Raw genomic sequence first — 18,923 nt, 5'->3', positions numbered from 1 at the left:
TCGGACAGGTCTACTCTCTTGGTTGCTACAAGAGCCCAGTGAATGCCGCAGGGATATATAAATGGTACATCTCTCAATAATCAAAAGGTATTACATTAGTAGTAACACTTAAATGTTGAGGCAGCCCTAAAAGATGGTTTGGGGACATAAAGAGAGGGCATTTTGACATCAAGCCTCATTGTGAGAAAGTTATTCCCTGCTTAGTTTCCTTTCAACTCTTTTGTTTACTTCCAGGAGAAAGTCTCAGTTTGATGCCAACTTGCCTTCACCATCCCTTAAACACTTGTTCATCTCCCTTATTAACAAAGACACAAGATGCCCTAGGGTTAAAGTTTTCTTCAGGTAATGTTATCTAGACAGGAGTGCCACGGACTCCCCAGCCTCCAACAGGATGCTGATGCTGCAGCCAATTACCAGCATCTCAGAATCCCCATCTGGGGCTGAGTCAACGCATGTTTCCTGATTTTGAAGACAGACTGTGAATCTAGGATCAAAGACCTTTTGCCCCCGAGGCTGCAAACTGACTGTCCACAGACTGTGTCCAGCCCACAGATATGTCTGTTTGACCTAAACAGGGCATTGCTAGTTTGTTCTATTTTTTTAATGAGTTGCTGATTAGATGTGAAATTAGGATATTTCACATAAAAATCTAGATCTGGAGCTTCCCCTGAAATAATCAGAAATGCTGATAACGCCTGGTCTATTTTTCTGCATGGTAACCACAACCGGGGTTACATTTTGGTTACACGATTCCTTGTCTGCCAGGGTTCCTGCCTCCCCTCTGCTTGCTTAAGTTCCCTGCCTATTTTCCACAAGCCATTTAACTTACTACCCTTGATTTAACCCAACTTTCCCATTTATAGGCAGGCAAACTGGGGTCTTGACAGTTGGTGGGCTGACATCTATTCAATGACTTGCCCGAGGCCAACTGACTGGTAAGTGGTAGGGCAAAGACAGTGGTGGGTTACTTTCCGGTCTCAGTTGACACTCTTCCCAAAACACTCCTCAGCTTCTTTCACTAACAGGCTTCAAAATAACCTCAGGGCATTTGCTTGCTCAGGTCTTGTCTCTCCTCCCCTCAACTGCACTTTTAGCCTGAACAGCTTGTCTCATGTCCCACGGCAGAACAGGGGATTTCAGGAAAGAGGAATGCGGTAGTTGAATTCCAACCCGTTACCATAGTAAGAAGAAGGAAATTTTAAAAATTTACACCTACCTGCATTCTAAAGGAAAGATAGCACACGAAGGGTAGAAGACAGAGAAAGTGTGAAGACAAAACCACTCAAGTCCTGGGAAAAGACTGGAAACAATCCCCCAACATCACAGATTTCAACCCATCCAAATACCAGGCTCCTCATCTTAAATCTTTCAATTTACCATTTGTTATTTCTATAAATAATTTACTTCAAAGCTTTCAAGGAATTTTTTTGCTTCCACAGTTCCTGACCTTTGTGAAGTCACCATCTTGGCCTATACATGAAAGGTGAGTGCTTTAACTAAGATTGCATATAAAAATGGTGGAGGAAAGGGGGTGAGAGAGATTTTGGCACTCTAAAGCCTCCTTGTGAGGGAGGGCCTTGAAAGCCAGGCTCAACAGCTGCTCTGACGATTAATACCAGAACTCAGATTCCCCAGCACCACCTGGCTTCAGCCAAGGTCACAAGATTGTGTCCAAATGCACAGAACCATGTCTGCTTCAGAGTGGAGAGGGGTGACCTTGCTTCCCCAGGGCCCCTGAGTTCAGACCAGCTTTCACTTGTGAATCTGCAAGGATCAGCAGGTTCAAGAGGTGGGATACACCCTAATAACTACCACAGAGCCACAAGCCACAGCAGTCCTGGAAAGTCTGTGTGTCCCTCCCCAGCAACATGAAGCAGTGGTGAAGGGATGTCTTTGTCACAGAGCACTGGACATTCTGACTCGCTTCCTCTGGACCCCCCCAGTTCCACACCGGAATCCCACCTCTTCCCCCCTCCATCACTTCAAAAAGTTCCACATTTCTTTCATGGAATTCAAGCCTGAACTGTCAGACAGCTGAACTCGTCAGACAGCTGGTGATGTAGATGGAATGATTCTCTCCTCCACATCGCATGCAAGTCAGGGTTCCCTTTGGACAGCAAGGAAGAAATGAGGTGCATGAAAGAATTGTGCTACCTTTCATTTATCTGTTTTCCTAACATTTATTGGGTGTCTCTGTCATACTAGGTGCAGTGGTTAAGGACTGAATGAGAAAGACTCACAAGGAGCTTCAGTCTGGGAGGAGAGACTGATGAAACAGTAGTTACAGGAAGGAGACAGGTGTTATCATAGGGAGGTGGGGGCAGGAGAATGAAAGAATGTGGAATGAGGAATAGTGGAAGAAGTGACATTAGGGGGAGATGAGAAAAACCGGGGAGATTAGATACAAACAAGACAGAGGGTCGAAAGTATATCAGATGGAAAAACAGCCTGAGTTAAAGCCTGGTGTAAGAGGAAGCAAGGTGTATTCAGGGAATTCAAAGCAGCTCCATATAAATAGCAGGCAGAGGCCAGGTGAATAAAGGTCTAAAAATGTCTGGTAATGCATTTTCACTTGTTCTACATTTGATGGAGACACAAAGAAACATTATAAACAGGGGGATGACGTGCAGAGAGTTTAGGGAATACAATTTGTCCTGCCAGCTAGGAAACAAAGGGAGAAATCCAGGCAAGATGGCATTGCTCCAAAGTCACAATAATGATAAATAACAGTCGCAAAGAGAACATTCAAAACACATAGCTGGCCTCAAGCCCACCATAAACATCTCTGTGGATGAGAAACAGAATAAAAACAAGGTAAGGAATGGGGTGAAGCTACAGGCCCCTAGACTCCCTGTCCAAAGCAGGCAGAGGCATTCAGGATTTCTGCTCCTGGGAGGAACAGGGAATAAAATTCAATTCGCTTCACATGAAACAAGGTTGAAGATTCCAGTCAGTCTCTCTGCTGAGAGTCAAGATGGAGATTGAGATCCCCTGTTAATAAGAAGAGATGGAAAATTAAATGCTGCTGTGACCACTGTTTGGGGCTACAGCCACCTGACAAAAGAGACCAGTGTATGCAGACCCATTCTTGTACCTAGGAATCAAGCTAAACCAAGCCATATGCTCCCTGAAGTAACAGCATCAAAACATTCCCACTGTGTCCATGGAGCGGGAATCTCAAATGGTTGACATGAAACATAGTTCTGGATAGCAGACCCAGAGTCCACTGAAGGAAAACATAAATCTTCTAGAGAAGGGGGGAAATATATCAGAACAAAACAAAAGTCCTTCTATGTAAGATTATCCTGCAAAACAAAATGACAAAACACATGAAGAAGCTAATCTTAAAAAAGAAAGCTCACCATCCAAACAAACTGCAAAACCAAAACCAAATAAAAATAACATCAAACCATATAAAAGTCAGGAATCAAAACAATGATCATGAAATAAATTAACTACAAGCAGAGGAGAATTTTCTAATCTAATAAAAGTAGCAAGTAAGGTTGTAATTCCCAAGGAGATAATAAAGAACAAGAAATTGTGAGCCAGAAGTAGACAAAACGGCAGCAGGACTACTGAAGAGGAAAAAGAATCTCAGAGAAAATGTGTAACTAAAAACTATAATTAAAATAATTTTTAAAAACTCAAAGGATAAATCAATATCACACTAGAAGAGTACAAAAAAGAAAGGAAGAGAGAAAAAAGTTATTATAAATAATGTCTTATCTACAGACTAACTGTAGCATTTCTATACATTAACAACAAAGGATCAAAAAGAGAAACTAAAGAAACAATCCCATTTACCATCACATCAAAAAGAATAAAATACCTAGGAATAAACCTATCTAAGGAGGCAAAAGACTATACTGTACTCCAAAAACTATAAGATGCTGATGAAAGAAATTGAAGATGACACAGACAGATGGAAAGATATACCATGTTCTTGGATTAGAATAATCAATATTATTAAAATGACTATACTACCCAAGGCAATCTACAGATTCAATGCAATCCCTATCAAATTACCAATGGCATTTTTCACTGAACTAGAATGAAAAAATTTTAAATTTGTATGGAAACACAAAAGACCCCAAATAACTAAAGCAATCTTAAGAAAGAAAAACGGACCTGGGGGAATCAGGCTCCCTGACTTCAGACTATACTACAAAGCTATAGTAATCAAATCAGTGTGGTACTGGCACAAAAACAGACATATAGACCCATGGAACAGGATGGAAAGCCCAGAAATAAACCCATGCACCTACGGTCAATTAATCTATGACAAAGGAGGCAAGAATATACAATGGAGAAAAGACAGTCTCTTCAAGAAGTAGTGCTGGGAAAACTGGACAGATACATGTTAAAGAATGAAATTACAACCTTCTCTAATACCATATACAAAAATAAACTCAAAATGGATTAAATACCTAAATGGAAGACCAGATACTATAAAATTTCTAGAGGAAAACATAGGCAGAAACCTCTTTGACATAAGTCATAGCAATATATTTTTAAATCCATCTCCTAGAGTAATGGAAATAAAAACAACACAACAAAAACCCACAAATGGGACCTAATTAAACTTAAAAGCTTTTGCACAGCAAAGGAAACCATAAACAAAGACAACCTACAGAGTGGGAGAAAATAGTTGAAAACAATGTGACTGACAAGGGATCAATTTCCAAAATATACAAACAGCTCATACAGCTCAATATCAAAACAAACAAACAATCCAGTCAAAAAATGGGCAGAAGACCTAAATAGACATTTCTTCAAAGAAGACATACAGATGAACAACAGGCACATGAAAAAATGCTCAACACTGCTAATTATTAGAGAAATGCAAATCAAAACTACAATGAGGTATCATCTCACTCTGGTCAGAATGGCCATCATCAAAAAGTCTACGAATAATAAATGCTGGAGAGGGTGTGGAGAAAAGGGAACCCTCCTACACTATTTGCGGGAAGGTAAATTGGTACAGCCACTATGGAGAACAGTATGGAAGTTCCTATATCCCAAGTCACACAGCTTTTTAGTGATAGAGTCTAACCTCAAACCCACTTGACCCCAGAGCTTACACTTTTAACAACTATGCTCTATGGCTCCTCTACGACGGAACACTAGAAATATTTCCTTGAAAAAAATCTGGAGGAAGCCAAGGAGGCCTTGTCTTATTCAATATTGTCCAAGAGCCCAAGTTAATGCAATAAGAAAAATAAACATGTGATTTTAAAAATAGATAAAAAGAGATTAAATGGTCTCCACTTGCAGAAAACGTCATTAGAAAATCCAAGAAAATTACAGATAAAATATTAGAAAAGATAAGAGAATTCTGCAAGTAACAAGAACAATTCACAAATCCATTAGTGCTCCCAGAAAACCACTCCATCAATTATAAAATGTAGTGAACGTTAAAGATAATTTCATAATAGCAAGAAAAACTTCAGGACTCCTAAAAATCCTTCTAATAAAAGTGGAAATAAACTTTTAGGAAAAAATTTAAGCAATTTTTAAAGGACATAAAAGATAGCCTGAATAAATATTTATGGAAGAGAAGATTCAGTTTTAAAGCAGCCTCTGTTCTTCCACAAAGATGATCTATACATTTGTTGCACTTACAATTAAAATCTCAATAAGTTTTGCATTGAAATTCACCCGCCAGAGCACATAGTTTTCATACAGAAGAATAAAGAAATAGGAAAAGTTTGAAGAAGAGTAACAAAGATTACCAAAACCAGATATCAAGGTTTATTCTAACAGAATATTCAAGACAATGTGTTATTGATATAAGAACAAAAGAGTCAATGTAATAGAACAAAACACCTTGAAACATACCCATGGAAACTTGGTATAATCAGATATGCCATTATAAATAAACAGAAAAAGGACGGACTATTCAATAAATGGAACAAGGACAACTGACTTTCCATATGGAAACACAACAAAATAGAACACTACAGCAAAATAAATTTCAGGTACAGTGAAGATCACAATATGAGAAGTAAAGCCTTTTTAAGAAAATGACTGAAAAATAACTTTTTGATCACAGAATCAAGAATTCATTGAACCAGGTAGAAAAGCTCAAATCATAAAAAGCAAAAAGTTTGATAAATTTGACTACAGTAAGACAAAATTTTCTACATGATAAAGATACCATAAAAAATGTAAACAATATGCCACAGACTTGGAAGTTATTTGCAAATTTTTGTCGGTTCTTAACTGACAAAGTATTAATATGCAGACTACACAGGGTAAACATTTCTACAAAACAATAAAATAAACACTAAAAATGCAAGACAGAAAATAGTAAAGACATGAACAGGCAAAAAATAGTAAAGACATTATAGAGAAAAATACCAGGAGCCAGTAAGTACATAAAGAGATAATTATTCTCACTAATAAATGTAAATTAAAATGTAATAGTGGAAAAATATTCTCACTAACAAATGCAAATTTAGGAATGAGACACTTTGTCAAATCCATCAGACTGTCTAATATCTGACAATATCAATTACTAGTAAGGATGTAGGGAAATGGAAACTCTCCATTCTCCATAAAATGCTGTTGTGAGGGTAAATTGACACAAGAATTTTGGAGAGTGATTTGTTTGATATTACCTAGTAAATATAAATATGTGCATATTATGTGAACTGGAAATTCCATATGTAGGTATTCACTCCACAGGGACTTATACAAATATGCACAAGGAGATGTGTGTTAAGAATACCTACTGCAGTGTTGTTTGTAATTAGGTACAATTGAAACCAACTAAATTCACACAAATAGGACAGTGGAAAAAATTAAATTGTGAGATAGTCCCACATGCGTGCTCCATAGAGCAATTCAAAATGAATAAATTTTATCTAACAAAATGACTAATTCTCAAAACACAATGTTGCACTGAAAAAAAGCAACTTACTAAAGGATATGTGTAGTGTGATACAATTTATGCCAAGTTAAATGCATGGAAAGCAATACCTTAGATTGCTTTTATGGATGCATATATGAAATTTTAGAAGTTGCTAATTCTAAGTGAATTATAATATAATTCATTATATTACTCAATACTTTTTCATATGTTGGCATTATTTTATAATACAAAAACCTTTTTATATATGAAATGAATTAGAGGAAGCAAAGCTCTAGGCAGGGAGAACAATCAAGTCATTCAACATTTAGGTGAAGCACAGTGGTAGTTTGGACCATGATGGATGGATGGTGGATGGTGGGAGTGTGGGGGAGGGTGCCACACCTCAGGGGACATTGAAAGCCAAGACCAAGGGCAGAAAACCCCATCCCCAAACTTTGGGCTTGAGATCACACTGGTAGCAACAGTCAACGTCAACCAAAGTCAGATGGAAACATTTCTGTTCCTCCCTCCATCAAAACCAGGGAAATAAATGCTCAACAAACATCACTATCAATTTAAAACCACGTCCTGGGCCTCGCGGGTACTGAGTTTTGTAAGAATTTGGTCAAAGAGGAAATTTACTCTCTGGTCAAGAGCAGGCAGACAAGTAGCTTCTGACTTGGTAAAATCAATGCTATGCTTTTGAGGCGAGGCAGTGGTTACAAGGGATCCACAGACTAGGAATGTAAGAGCAGCTTATTTGGAAGGACTCATGAAGATGTATAACATGTCCAATTCAGAAAGATGTAGGGAGCCTTAAACTACCAAAATCTTGGCTTTCCAAAAGATCATTTGATCACTGCGCAGCCTATAAGCAAGCAGACCAGTGGCTGAACCATTCATATTAGTTGTTATAAGTTCCCTTTAACAGTTTCACAAAAGTAGTCCAGCATCAAATAGACCTGTATTCAAATTCTGGATTGCATTTATGAGCTGTATGGCTCCGAGCAAGTTATGGAAACTTCCTGAACCTCAGTTTCCTCATCTGTAAAATGGGAATAATATAAAGCCATCCAGTAAAGTACAATTGCTCAATAAATGTCAGTTGCCATAATTACCACTGCCTCTGTTCCAGCTAGAAAAGAGCTAAATCCAAAGAGGATCTATTTTCTGCCCTTGGCAGTTCTCTGTCTAGTATATTCTCCCTGCCCCAAGCTTTCTGAATTTTTGGTTGCATCTGGAAGAGCCAAAAGGTGAGTTAAGTCTACTGCTATTTGATTCTACTCTCAAGGTCAGTCTGAGCCAGAAACCAGGGCACAAGACTCACCTCTGCAGTCCCTTTTTCTGATATTCCACATAGAAGCAGTGGCTCCACAAGGTTTTAGTGGGTCCAAAGCCAGAAGTCATGGCTTTATCATTTAATACCATATGTCTAAGTCCTCAATAGATCGTTTGAAGATTATAGCAGCTTGTTGGGTTCATCCTTTTAGCATTTTAAATTAAATGTTCAACATGCATGTGGGTAGCCAACTATAAACCTCCTCTTTGCACTAATTATTTGCAGACATTGAGGTTATGAGATAGGGGGCAGAAGGCACTAGAAAAATCTGTGCCACTTGTTCTGCATCAGGACATAGTTTAATGCACTTATTTACAAGTGTGTGAGCTCAATATAAAACCCTGACTTTACCCAAAATATTAAAATGCTTCCTGACACCTTTGAAAATGGAATTAAATTCAAAGCATCCTAGAAATGCTAAAGAAATCCATCACACAAGAATGACACCCAAAGGGAGCAAACACTTTCCATATGCCAGACACTCTATTAGGAACTTTACATGTATTATCCTATTAATTCTCATCCCCTGATTAAGAAGTTGCTACTATCGGGAGATTGCTTCAAGATGGCAGAGTAGAAGGATGTGCACTCACTCCCTCTTGTGAGAGCACCAGAATCACAACTAACTGCTGAACAATCATCAACTGGAAGACACTGGAACTCACCAAAAAAGATACCTCACATCCAAAGACAAAGGAGAAGCCACAGTGAGACGGTAGGAGGGGCGCAATCACAGTAAAATCAAATCTCATAACTGCTGGGTGGGTGATTCACAAACTGGAGAACACATAAACCACAGAAGCCCACCCACTGGAGTGAAGGTTCTGAGCCCCACGTCAGGCTTCCCAACCTGGGGGTCTGGCAATGGGAGGAGGAATTCCCAGAGAATCAGATGTTGAAGGCTAGCAGGATTTGATTGCAGGACTTCGACAGGACTGGGGGAAACAGAGCCTCCACTCCTGGAGGGCACACACAAAGCAGTGTGCGCATCAGGACCCGGGGGAAGGAGCAGTGACCCCATAGGAGACTGAACCAGGCCTACTTACTAGTGTTGGAAGGTCTCCTGCAGAGGTGGAGGGTGGTTTTGCCTCACCGTGAGGACAAGGATACTGGTAGCAGAAGTTCTGGGAAGTACTCCTTGGCATGAGCTCTCATGGAGTCTGCCATTAGCCCCACCAAAGAGCCTGTAGGCTCCAGGGCTGGGTTGCCTCAGGCCAAACAACCAACAGGGAGGGAACTCAGCCCCACCCATCAGCAGACAAGCAGGTTAAAGGTTTACTGAGTTCTGCCCACCAGAGCAACACCCGGCTCTACCCACCACCAGTCCTTCCCATCAGGAAGCTTGCAGAAGCCTCTTACATAGCCTCATCCGCCAGAGGGCAGACAGAAGAAGCAAGAAGAACTACAATCCCGCAGCCTGTGGAACAAAAACCACATTCACAGACAGAGAGGCAAAATGAAAAGGCAGAGGACTATGTATCAGATGAAACAACAAGATAAAACCCCAGAAAAACAACTAAATCAAGTAGAGATAGAAAACCTTCCAGAAAAAGAATTCAGAATAATGATAGTGAAGATGATCCAGGACCTTGGAAAAAGAATGGAGGCAAAGATCGAGAAGATGCAAGAAATGTTTAACAAAGACCTAGAAAAATTAAAGAACAAACAATCAGAGATGAACAATACAATAACTGAAATGAAAAACACACTAGAAGGAATCAATAGCAGAATAACTGAGACAGAAGAATGGGTAAGTGACCTAGAAGACAGAATGGTGGAAATCACTGCTGCAGAACAGAATAAAGAAAAAAGAATGAAAAGAAATGAAGAGAGCCTAAGAGACCTCTAGGACAACATTAAACCCACCAACATTCACATTATAGGGGTCCAGGAGGAGAAGAGAGACAGGAAGGACCTGAGAAAATATTTGAAGAGATTATAGTCAAAAACTTCCCTAACATGGGAAAGGAAATAGCCACACAAGTGCAGGAAGTGCAGAGAGTCCCGGGTGGGATAAACCCAAGGAGAAACACGCCGAGACACATAGTAATCAAACTGGCAAAAATTAAAGACAAAGAAAAATTATTGAAAGCAGCAAGGGAAAAACGACAAATAACACACACGGGAACTCCCATAACATTAACAGCTGATTTCTCAGCAGAAACTCTACAAGCCAGAAGTGAGTGGCACGATATACTTAAAATGATGAAAGGAAATTAACTACAACCAAGATTACTCTACCTGGCAAGGATCTCATTTAGATTTGACAGAGAAATCAAAAGCTTTACAGACAAGCAAAAGCTAAGAGAATTCAGCACCACCAAACCAGCTTTACAACAAATGCTAAAGGAACTTCTCTATCTGGGAAACAAGAGAAGAAAATGACCTACAAAAACAAACCCCAAATAATTAAGAAAACGGTAATACTAACAAACATATCAATAATTACCTTAAATGTAAATGGATTAAATGCTCCAACCAAAGACACAGGCTCACTGAATGGATACAAAAACAAGACCCGTATATATGCTGTCTACAAGAGACCTATTTCAGACCTAGGGACACATATAGACTGAAAGTGAGGGGATGGAAAACGATATTCCATGCAAATGGAAATCAAAAGAAAGCTGGAGTAGCAATACGCATATCAGATAAAATAGACTTTAAAATAAAGAATGTTACAAGAGACAAGGCAGGACACTACATAATGATCAAGGGATCAATCCAAGAAGAAGATATAAAAATTATAAATATATATGCACCCAACATAGGAGCACCTCAGTACATAAGGCAAATGCTAACAGCTATAAAAGAGGAAATCAATAGTAACACAATAATAGTGGAAGACTTTAACACCTCACTTACACCAATGGACAGATCATGCAAAATGAAAATAAATAAGGAAACAGAAGCATTAAATGACACAATAGACCAGATAGAGTTAATTGATATTTATAGGACATTCCATCCAAAAACAGCAGATTACACTTTCTTCTCAAGGGCACACAGCACATTCTCCAGGATAGTTCACATCTTGGGTCACAAATCAAGCCTCAGTAAATTTAAGAAAACTGAAATCATATCAAGCATCTTTTCTGACCACAACGCTATGAGATTAGAAATCAATTACAGGGAAAAAACTGTAAAAAACACAAACACATGGAGGCTAAACAATATGTTACTAAATAACCAGGAGATCACTGAAGAAATGAAAGAGGAAATCAAAAAATACCTAGAGACAAATGACAACAAAAATACGATGATCCAAAACCTATGGGATGCAATAAAAGCAGTTCTAAGAAGGAAGTTTATACCAATAGAATCCTACCTCAAGAAACAAGAAAAATCTCAAATAAACAATCTAACTTTACACCTAAAGGAACTAGGGAAAGAAGAACAAAAGAAACCAAAGTTAGTAGACAGAAAGAAATCATAAAGATCAGAGCAGGAATAAATGAAACAGAAACAAAGAAAACAGTAGCAGAGATCAATAAAACAAAAAGGTGTTTCTTTGGGAAGATAAACAAAATTGATAAACCTTCAGCCAGACTCATCAAGAAAAAGAGGGAGAGGACTCAAATCAATAAAATTAGAAATGAAAAAGGAGAAGTCACAACAGACACCGCAGAAACACAAAGCATCCTAAGAGACAACTACAAGCCACTCTATGCCAACAAAATGGACAACTTGGAAGAAATGGACAAATTCTTAGAAAGGTATAACCTTCCAAGACCAAACCAGGAAGAAATAGAAAATATGAACAGACCAATCACAAGTAATGAAATTGAAACTGTGATTAAAAATCTTCCAACAAACAAAAGTTTAGGACCAGTTGGCTTCACAGGTGAATTCTATCAAACATTTAGAGAAGAGATAACACCCATCCTTCTCAAACTCTTCCAAAATATTGCAGAGGTAGGAACACTCCCAAACTCATGCTATGAGGCCACCATCAACCTGATACCAAAACCAGACAAAGATGCTACAAAAAAAGAAAATTACAGACCAATATCACTCATGAATATAGATGCAAATATCCTCAACAAAATACTAGCAAACAGAATCCAACAACACATTAAGAGGATCATACACCATGATCAAGTGGCGTTTATCCCAGGAATGCACAGATTCTTCAATACACGCAAATCAATCAATGTGATATACCACATTAACAAACTGAAGAATAAAAACCATATGATCATCTCAATAGATGCAGAAAAAGCTTCTGACAAAATACAACACCATTTATGATAAAAACTCTCTAGAAAGTGGGCATAGAGGGAACCTACCTCAACATAATAAAGGCCATATATGACAAACCCACAGCAAACATCAGTCTCAATGGTGAAAAACTGAAAGCATTTCCTCTAAGATCAGAAACAAAACAAGGATGTCCACTCTCACCACTATTATTCAACATAGTTTTGGATGTCCTAGCCATGGCAATCAGAGAAGAAAAAGAAATACAAATTGGAAAAGAAGATATAAAACTATAACTGTTTGCAGATGACATGATACTATACATAGATAACCCTAAAGCTGCCACAGAAAACTACTAGAGCTAATCAGTGAATCTGGTAAAGTTGCAGGATACAAAATTAATTCACAGAAATCACTTACATTCCTATACACTAACAACAAAGGATCAGAAAGAGAAATTGAGGAAACAATCTCATTCACCAGTGCAACAAAAAGAATAAAATACCTAGGAATAAACCTACCTAAGGAGGTAAAAGACCTGTACTCAGAAAACTATAAGACAATGATGAAAGAAATCAAAGATGACACAAACAGATGGAGAGCTATACCACGTTCTTGGATTGGAAGAATCAATATTGTGAAAATGACTATACTACCCAAAGCAATCTACAGATTCAATGCAATCCCTATCAAACTAGCAATGGCATTTTTTTACAGAGCTAGAACAAAAATTTTAAAATTTGTATGGAGACACAAAAGACCCCAAATAGCCAAAGCAATCTTGAGGGAAAAAAGCAAAGCTGGAGGAATCAGACTCCCTGACTTCAGACTATGCTACAAAGCTACAGTAATCAAGACAATATGGTACTGGCACAAAAACAGAAATATAGATCAATGGAACAGGATAGAAAGCCCAGTCATAAACCCATGCACCTATGGTCAACTAATCTATGACGAAGGAGGCAAGGATATACAATGGAGAAAAGACAGTCTCTTCGATAAGTGATGATGGGAAAACATGTAAAACAATGAAATTAGAACTAGAGACTGTCATACAGAGTGAAGTAAGTCAGAAAGAGAAAGACAAATATCATATATTAAAGCATATACGTGGAATCTAAAAAAAAATGGTACAGATGAACAGGTTTGCATGGCAGAAATAGAGACACAGATGTAGAGAACAAACATATGGACACCAAGGGGGGAAAAGTGGGGAGGGGATGAATTGGGAGATTGGGATTGACATATATACACTAATATGTATAAAATAGATAACTAATAAGAACCTTCTGTGTAAAAAAATAAAATAAATTAAAAATTTTAAAAGTTGCTAGGGCTTCCCTGGTGGTGCAGTGGTTGAGAGTCCGCCTGCCAATGCAGGGGACATGGATTCGTGCCCCGGTCCGGGAAGATCCCACATGCCGCGGAGCGGCCGGGCCCGTGAGCCATGGCCACTGAGCCTGCGCGTCCGGAGCCTGTGCTCCGCAACGGGAGAGACCACAACAGTGAGAGGCCCGCGTACGCAAAAAAAAAAAAAAAGTTGCTATTATCATTATCCTCAGTTTACAGATGAAAAGTCCTGAGGATCAGAGGGTTGAATTGAGTGGTCTACTGTCATGCAGCTGATGGCTAGCAGAGCTTAATAGAAAAGCCAAGTGGTTCTGACTCTAGAGCTGAAGTTCCTTTCTCTACCAGAGCTTCAATAAGAGTGATAGGGAGGCATGAGATGAGCATTTGCTCAGAACTGAAGAGTTACCAGTGCTTTTCTAGCTGCTGTGCAATCCCCATAACAACCCTAGAAGGAGGGCAGTATGATTATCATTATCTCCATTTTATAAGTGAAGAAAGTGACATTTGCCCACGATAACCCAACCAGTAGGGGCAGAGCCGGAATTCTAACGCAGAGTCCAGGCTCTTAGGCACTCTGTACTTGTTGAGAAAGAGTGCAGCACGTGGCAAAGTTATCTCCATATACATGGTATCTTTCTGATATTGTCTGTTCCATTGAGAATGGTATCCTTTGGCTAAGCAGTGATACTCTAAATTGTCAGGGAAGAGAAGGCTGCAGACATTTAGTCTAGGGAGGACCCAAGACTCAGAGAATGGGTCAGTCAAAGGACAGGTCTGTGGTAATGCTGACACAAGCTTCCAGGTCTCTGGGCTCCAGTCTGGGGCTTTTTCTAATGCCCTGTTCACACTGCTTCTAACTCAAGTCAGATGCCTGAGGCTCTATAGTCATGGGGAGGAAGATCAAAGGACGACACTGCTGTTCTCGGCAGAAATCCCGTAATGGAAACTATTTCACGGGCTGGGGGAGCGGAATCCTTCCCTCTTCATCACATTTTAGCTCTGAGCAGAGTCTATGACTCATCTGGGGCATTTGGGTGTGTCTCTTCCACAAAGCCAGGGTACCCTGAGCAGAGTCTCAGAAGAAAGACAGAAGGAATCAGGGATCTCCCCTACTCCAAGGACAGAGAAAGTGGCTATCAAGAAGTACCGAAAGGCCCCTTGAATATTCCTCTGTAGCCACCAGGAGAGAATGGACATGACATTTCTCGGCATTTTTTATCCAATCGTTTCAATCATGAGAAAGTTACACCTTTAGAGATGGAGTATTTGAAGTTGTAGGGAAAGAGCAACTTTTTTTTTTGGCTGCGTTGGGTCTTTGTTGCTGCGCGCGGGCTTTCTCTAGTTGCAGTGAGCAAGGGCTACTCTTCGTTGCGGTGAGCGGGCTTCTCACTGCGGTGGCTTCTCTTGTTACAGAGCATGGGCTCTAGGCGCGCGGGCTCAGGAGTTGTGGCTTGAGGGCTCTAGAGCGCAGGCTCAGTACTTGTGGCACACGGGCTTAGCTGATCCACGGCACATGGGATCTTCCCGGACCAGGGCTTGAACCCGTGTCCAGTGCATTGGCAGGCATACTCTCAACCACTGTGCCACCAGGGAAGTCCCAAGAGTGACTTTTTAAGCCAGACCAATTTGCACTCAAATCCTATCTCCATCTCCTACAGAAGGAACAGGTAATTTAACATATGCCACCCTCATCTCCTCAATTATAGGACAGACATAATAAATACCTCTCTTACAGTCACAATGGGAATTCACTTTAAAAAAGTATGAAAAGTTTCTAGCAGAGAAAAGGTATACAGCAGGTGCTTAATGAAGGCTGGATTTGTGTCCTCTTGATAAGGTTGAACCAAAGTCAATAAAAACTATTTGGAGGATACAGTATGCTGAATGTATGGCAAAAGGGAGTTTGCATGAGCGATTAAGCTAAGAATCTCGAGATGAGGATATTTTCACAAGGTCCTTTTGAAAGGGTGCAGGAGTGTCAGAGTCAGGGGAAAGAGATTGAAGGATGCTACACGGCTGGCTTTGATGATGAACGAAAGGCCATGAGCCAAGGAATGTTGGTGATTGCCAGAATATAGAAAATACCAAAAAAAAAAGAGCTTTCCTCTAGAGGCCTCAGAAGAAACATAGCTGGCCGACACCTTGATTTTAGCTCTGTAAGACTGATTTTGGACTTCTGACCTCCAGAACTACAAGATAATAAATGTGTGTTTTTTTAAGCCACTAAGTTTGTGCTAATTTGTTACATTGGCAATAAGAAACTAATACAGAAGGGTATATCACAAGCAAAACATTCACCCCCAAATTGAGGGCTTACCTGTAGATGTGCCCCAGTGTCTCAGGGTCTAACATCCTGGGAATATATACGAGGTCATACATTCATCAGTGGATAAATGATAATGATTCTTAACTGCTCCCCACCACCATCATCAATTCTTAATAACTTGATCTTTATCGTTTTGTTTTCTCCTATACTTCACGTAGCCTCAGGAACAAGTTCACCCAGTCTCTCTTTGAAATCCACTATGAGCAAACAGTTTTAGGAGGAAACTCATGAGTGCCACGGACACGTGGCACCCTTGGTGAGAGCCCTGCTTCTCTCTCTGACCCTCCTCTTGTCAACTTCGTGGTCCACCAGCCTTGCCAAATACTGTCACTGAGTTCTGGAACCAGCGGGAGGAGAAATCTTTTGAGCAAATTGCCAAATCTGGTGCCTATTCCCAAAGCTGCACTGCTTCCTCCCTGAGTCTTACAATTTTTCATAAACAGGACTCCTGCTTTAGATATCACCCCTCCACAGCACCCCCTACACACATTCTCTCATGCAGCCAGGCTGAGTAGAAACAAATCATGACATCTCCCCTCTCACCTTTGCCTCACCTTTCTCTCCCCACCCACCAACGCCCCCCCTACCTCCCATCTGATGTTTCCCTTTTCCTCCCGTTAAGAACTGAGGCACCCTCCAGGTATAATAGCACATGCAAATAGATGCTCTCGGTAGGGAGAGGTATCACTGACTCCACTCGCCAGAAATGTATGAATCCCAGGCCTGGCCTCTGCAAGACACCCTATTAAGTAAGAAAAGACGTGTTCTGCTTTTGAGCACATCCCTTCACAAGGACCCTCTGGATGCCATGTGTATTGGCCAAAATAGGTGTAAATAGTCAGGTATCAGGATTTTTCCAGAGGGTCTGCTTTGAATGAAAAAGGACAGTGTTCACTACAGATGTCCCCCCATGGCCATTTCCTACAGTGCTCTGATTTCTGACTGTAAATGAACCATGTTGGTCCAGGGTGAACAGAGAGTCCTTTGTAGAAGATGATCCTGGGGCAGGAAGCAGCATGTTAGATACTGTGTTTCAGAATATCAGTCTTTCTTTCCCCCCCGGAGAAGTTCTTTAAGTGAAACGGTATTGACAATAGCAACACTGGAACCTCTCTTCGCGTTCCCACGTTCCGGGGAATAAGCACATCATTTCTGGAACCTGATATTTCTGCAAACTCGGGTATTGAGGCACTAGAAGGGTCTCAAAAAATTACACCCTCTTCCTCACCCAAGCTAGAAACCAACTGAGAAATAGGACAGAGGAATAAGGAGCAGGAAGACCAAAACATCACCTTTGTTACATGTACACCTGGTATCAGAGAACGTGGCTTCTATCAATGAATAAACGGGACTTCAGGATTAAACAGACCTACCTACCAAGTCATAGAAACTCTGGACCGGAGACGCTCTCCCCCGATCCCTGAAGGGGCAAGGTAGAAAACACACTCCCTATGGGCAATTCATGCCCAATAAGAAAGGCTGGGGCAGATGCCAAGCTCTGTGGGTCCAGTTTCTGGCTCCAAACCCACCAAGTGGATGAACCCCTCTGGCACCACCCCAGGGTCAGAGTGAGTGTGGGTGCACAGAGACCCAGAGCATCACCCCAGTAATGCTGGGGTATTACCACACATTGGAGCGTTACCGCACTGTAGCAGATTATGTTGTCAAAATACCCACTGTCCCTCTCTACTGGGCCCATCCCTATGAGAGTGTTATCTTTCCTGCGGCCGTAAGACTTGCTTTGGTCAACAAGATGTGAGTTGAAATGATATGAGCCATTTCTCCCCAGAGCCATTGCGTGCCTCCGCCATCTTTCCTTTTCTTCTGTCGTAGACTGTCATGTCCCAGTGACCGACATCAGTCTTGGTCCCAGAATGAAGAGAATAAAGCAGAATTGTGATTGCCCCCCAGTGGACATGAGTTTGAATGAGAAATAAATATTTGTTGTTTAGAATCAATGAGATTTGGGAATCAATTGCTATCTCAACCTAACTTATCTTACACTTAGAGATACATGCAGGACCCTCCCTGCCGCACACACCTACAATAGCCAGGAACTTCCCTTTCTACCTGGGTCTCTGTCTTTTCATCAATCCATCCATTTCCTGAGTGCTGACTGAGCACCAAGCCCTCGGAGAGGCATTGGAGCTGCAATAATAAATAAGACATGCCTAGCGGGGTAGCCGGTCATGTCAAGAAATAACTCGAATGGAAAGTGGTGCTACGCTAGAGGGATGTGCAAAGTGCCAAGAGGGCCCAGAGGAGGAGGGATGATTCAGACCAGCTGAAGGGATCAGGAAAATCCACAAGCAATCTCTGCAGGAGCCCTTCACTCCAGGGGCCTCCCCGAAAGTATGGCTGACACAATGGGCCTATCTCCTTATTGTCCCTATTCTCTGGAACGCAGAGCCAGCTGAAAATGCAACCAAGACAGTGGGTGAATTGCCTAACATGTCAAGATATATGCCAAACTCCAAGAAACACACATAGGAATTCAGAGGAGGGAGGGAGTCTTTTCACCCCGCACAGGAGATCTTTGGGGAGGAGGTTGGGTTTCAGCTGATCAGTGAAAGGTGGGTTGAATTCTTCCCAGGGAGGGTTGGGGGCAGGTCACTTCAGCAGAAGAAAGAGAATGTGTGAAGAACCAAAGGCAGGAGAATAAGCTCTATTCCAGAGACAGTGTGCGGAGCAGGGTTCACGAGGGGAGCAGAGGACAGAGAGACTTGAAGGGGACCTCGGAGTCAGATCCTGAATGCGAGACCAAGGCCTACAGCCCTGAGGTGACAGGAGTCACTGAAGCTTTCTGCCTATGGACATGGCACGACAGAAAAGGCATTTTTTTTTTTTTTTTTTTT

This window comes from Neophocaena asiaeorientalis, unplaced genomic scaffold, assembly GCF_003031525.2.
Source record: "Neophocaena asiaeorientalis asiaeorientalis breed wild unplaced genomic scaffold, Neophocaena_asiaeorientalis_V1.1 scaffold78, whole genome shotgun sequence".
Classification (NCBI taxonomy): Eukaryota; Metazoa; Chordata; class Mammalia; order Artiodactyla; family Phocoenidae; genus Neophocaena; species Neophocaena asiaeorientalis.
The sequence above is the reverse complement of the archived record's forward strand: the minus strand, read 5'-3'. Positions refer to the sequence as shown.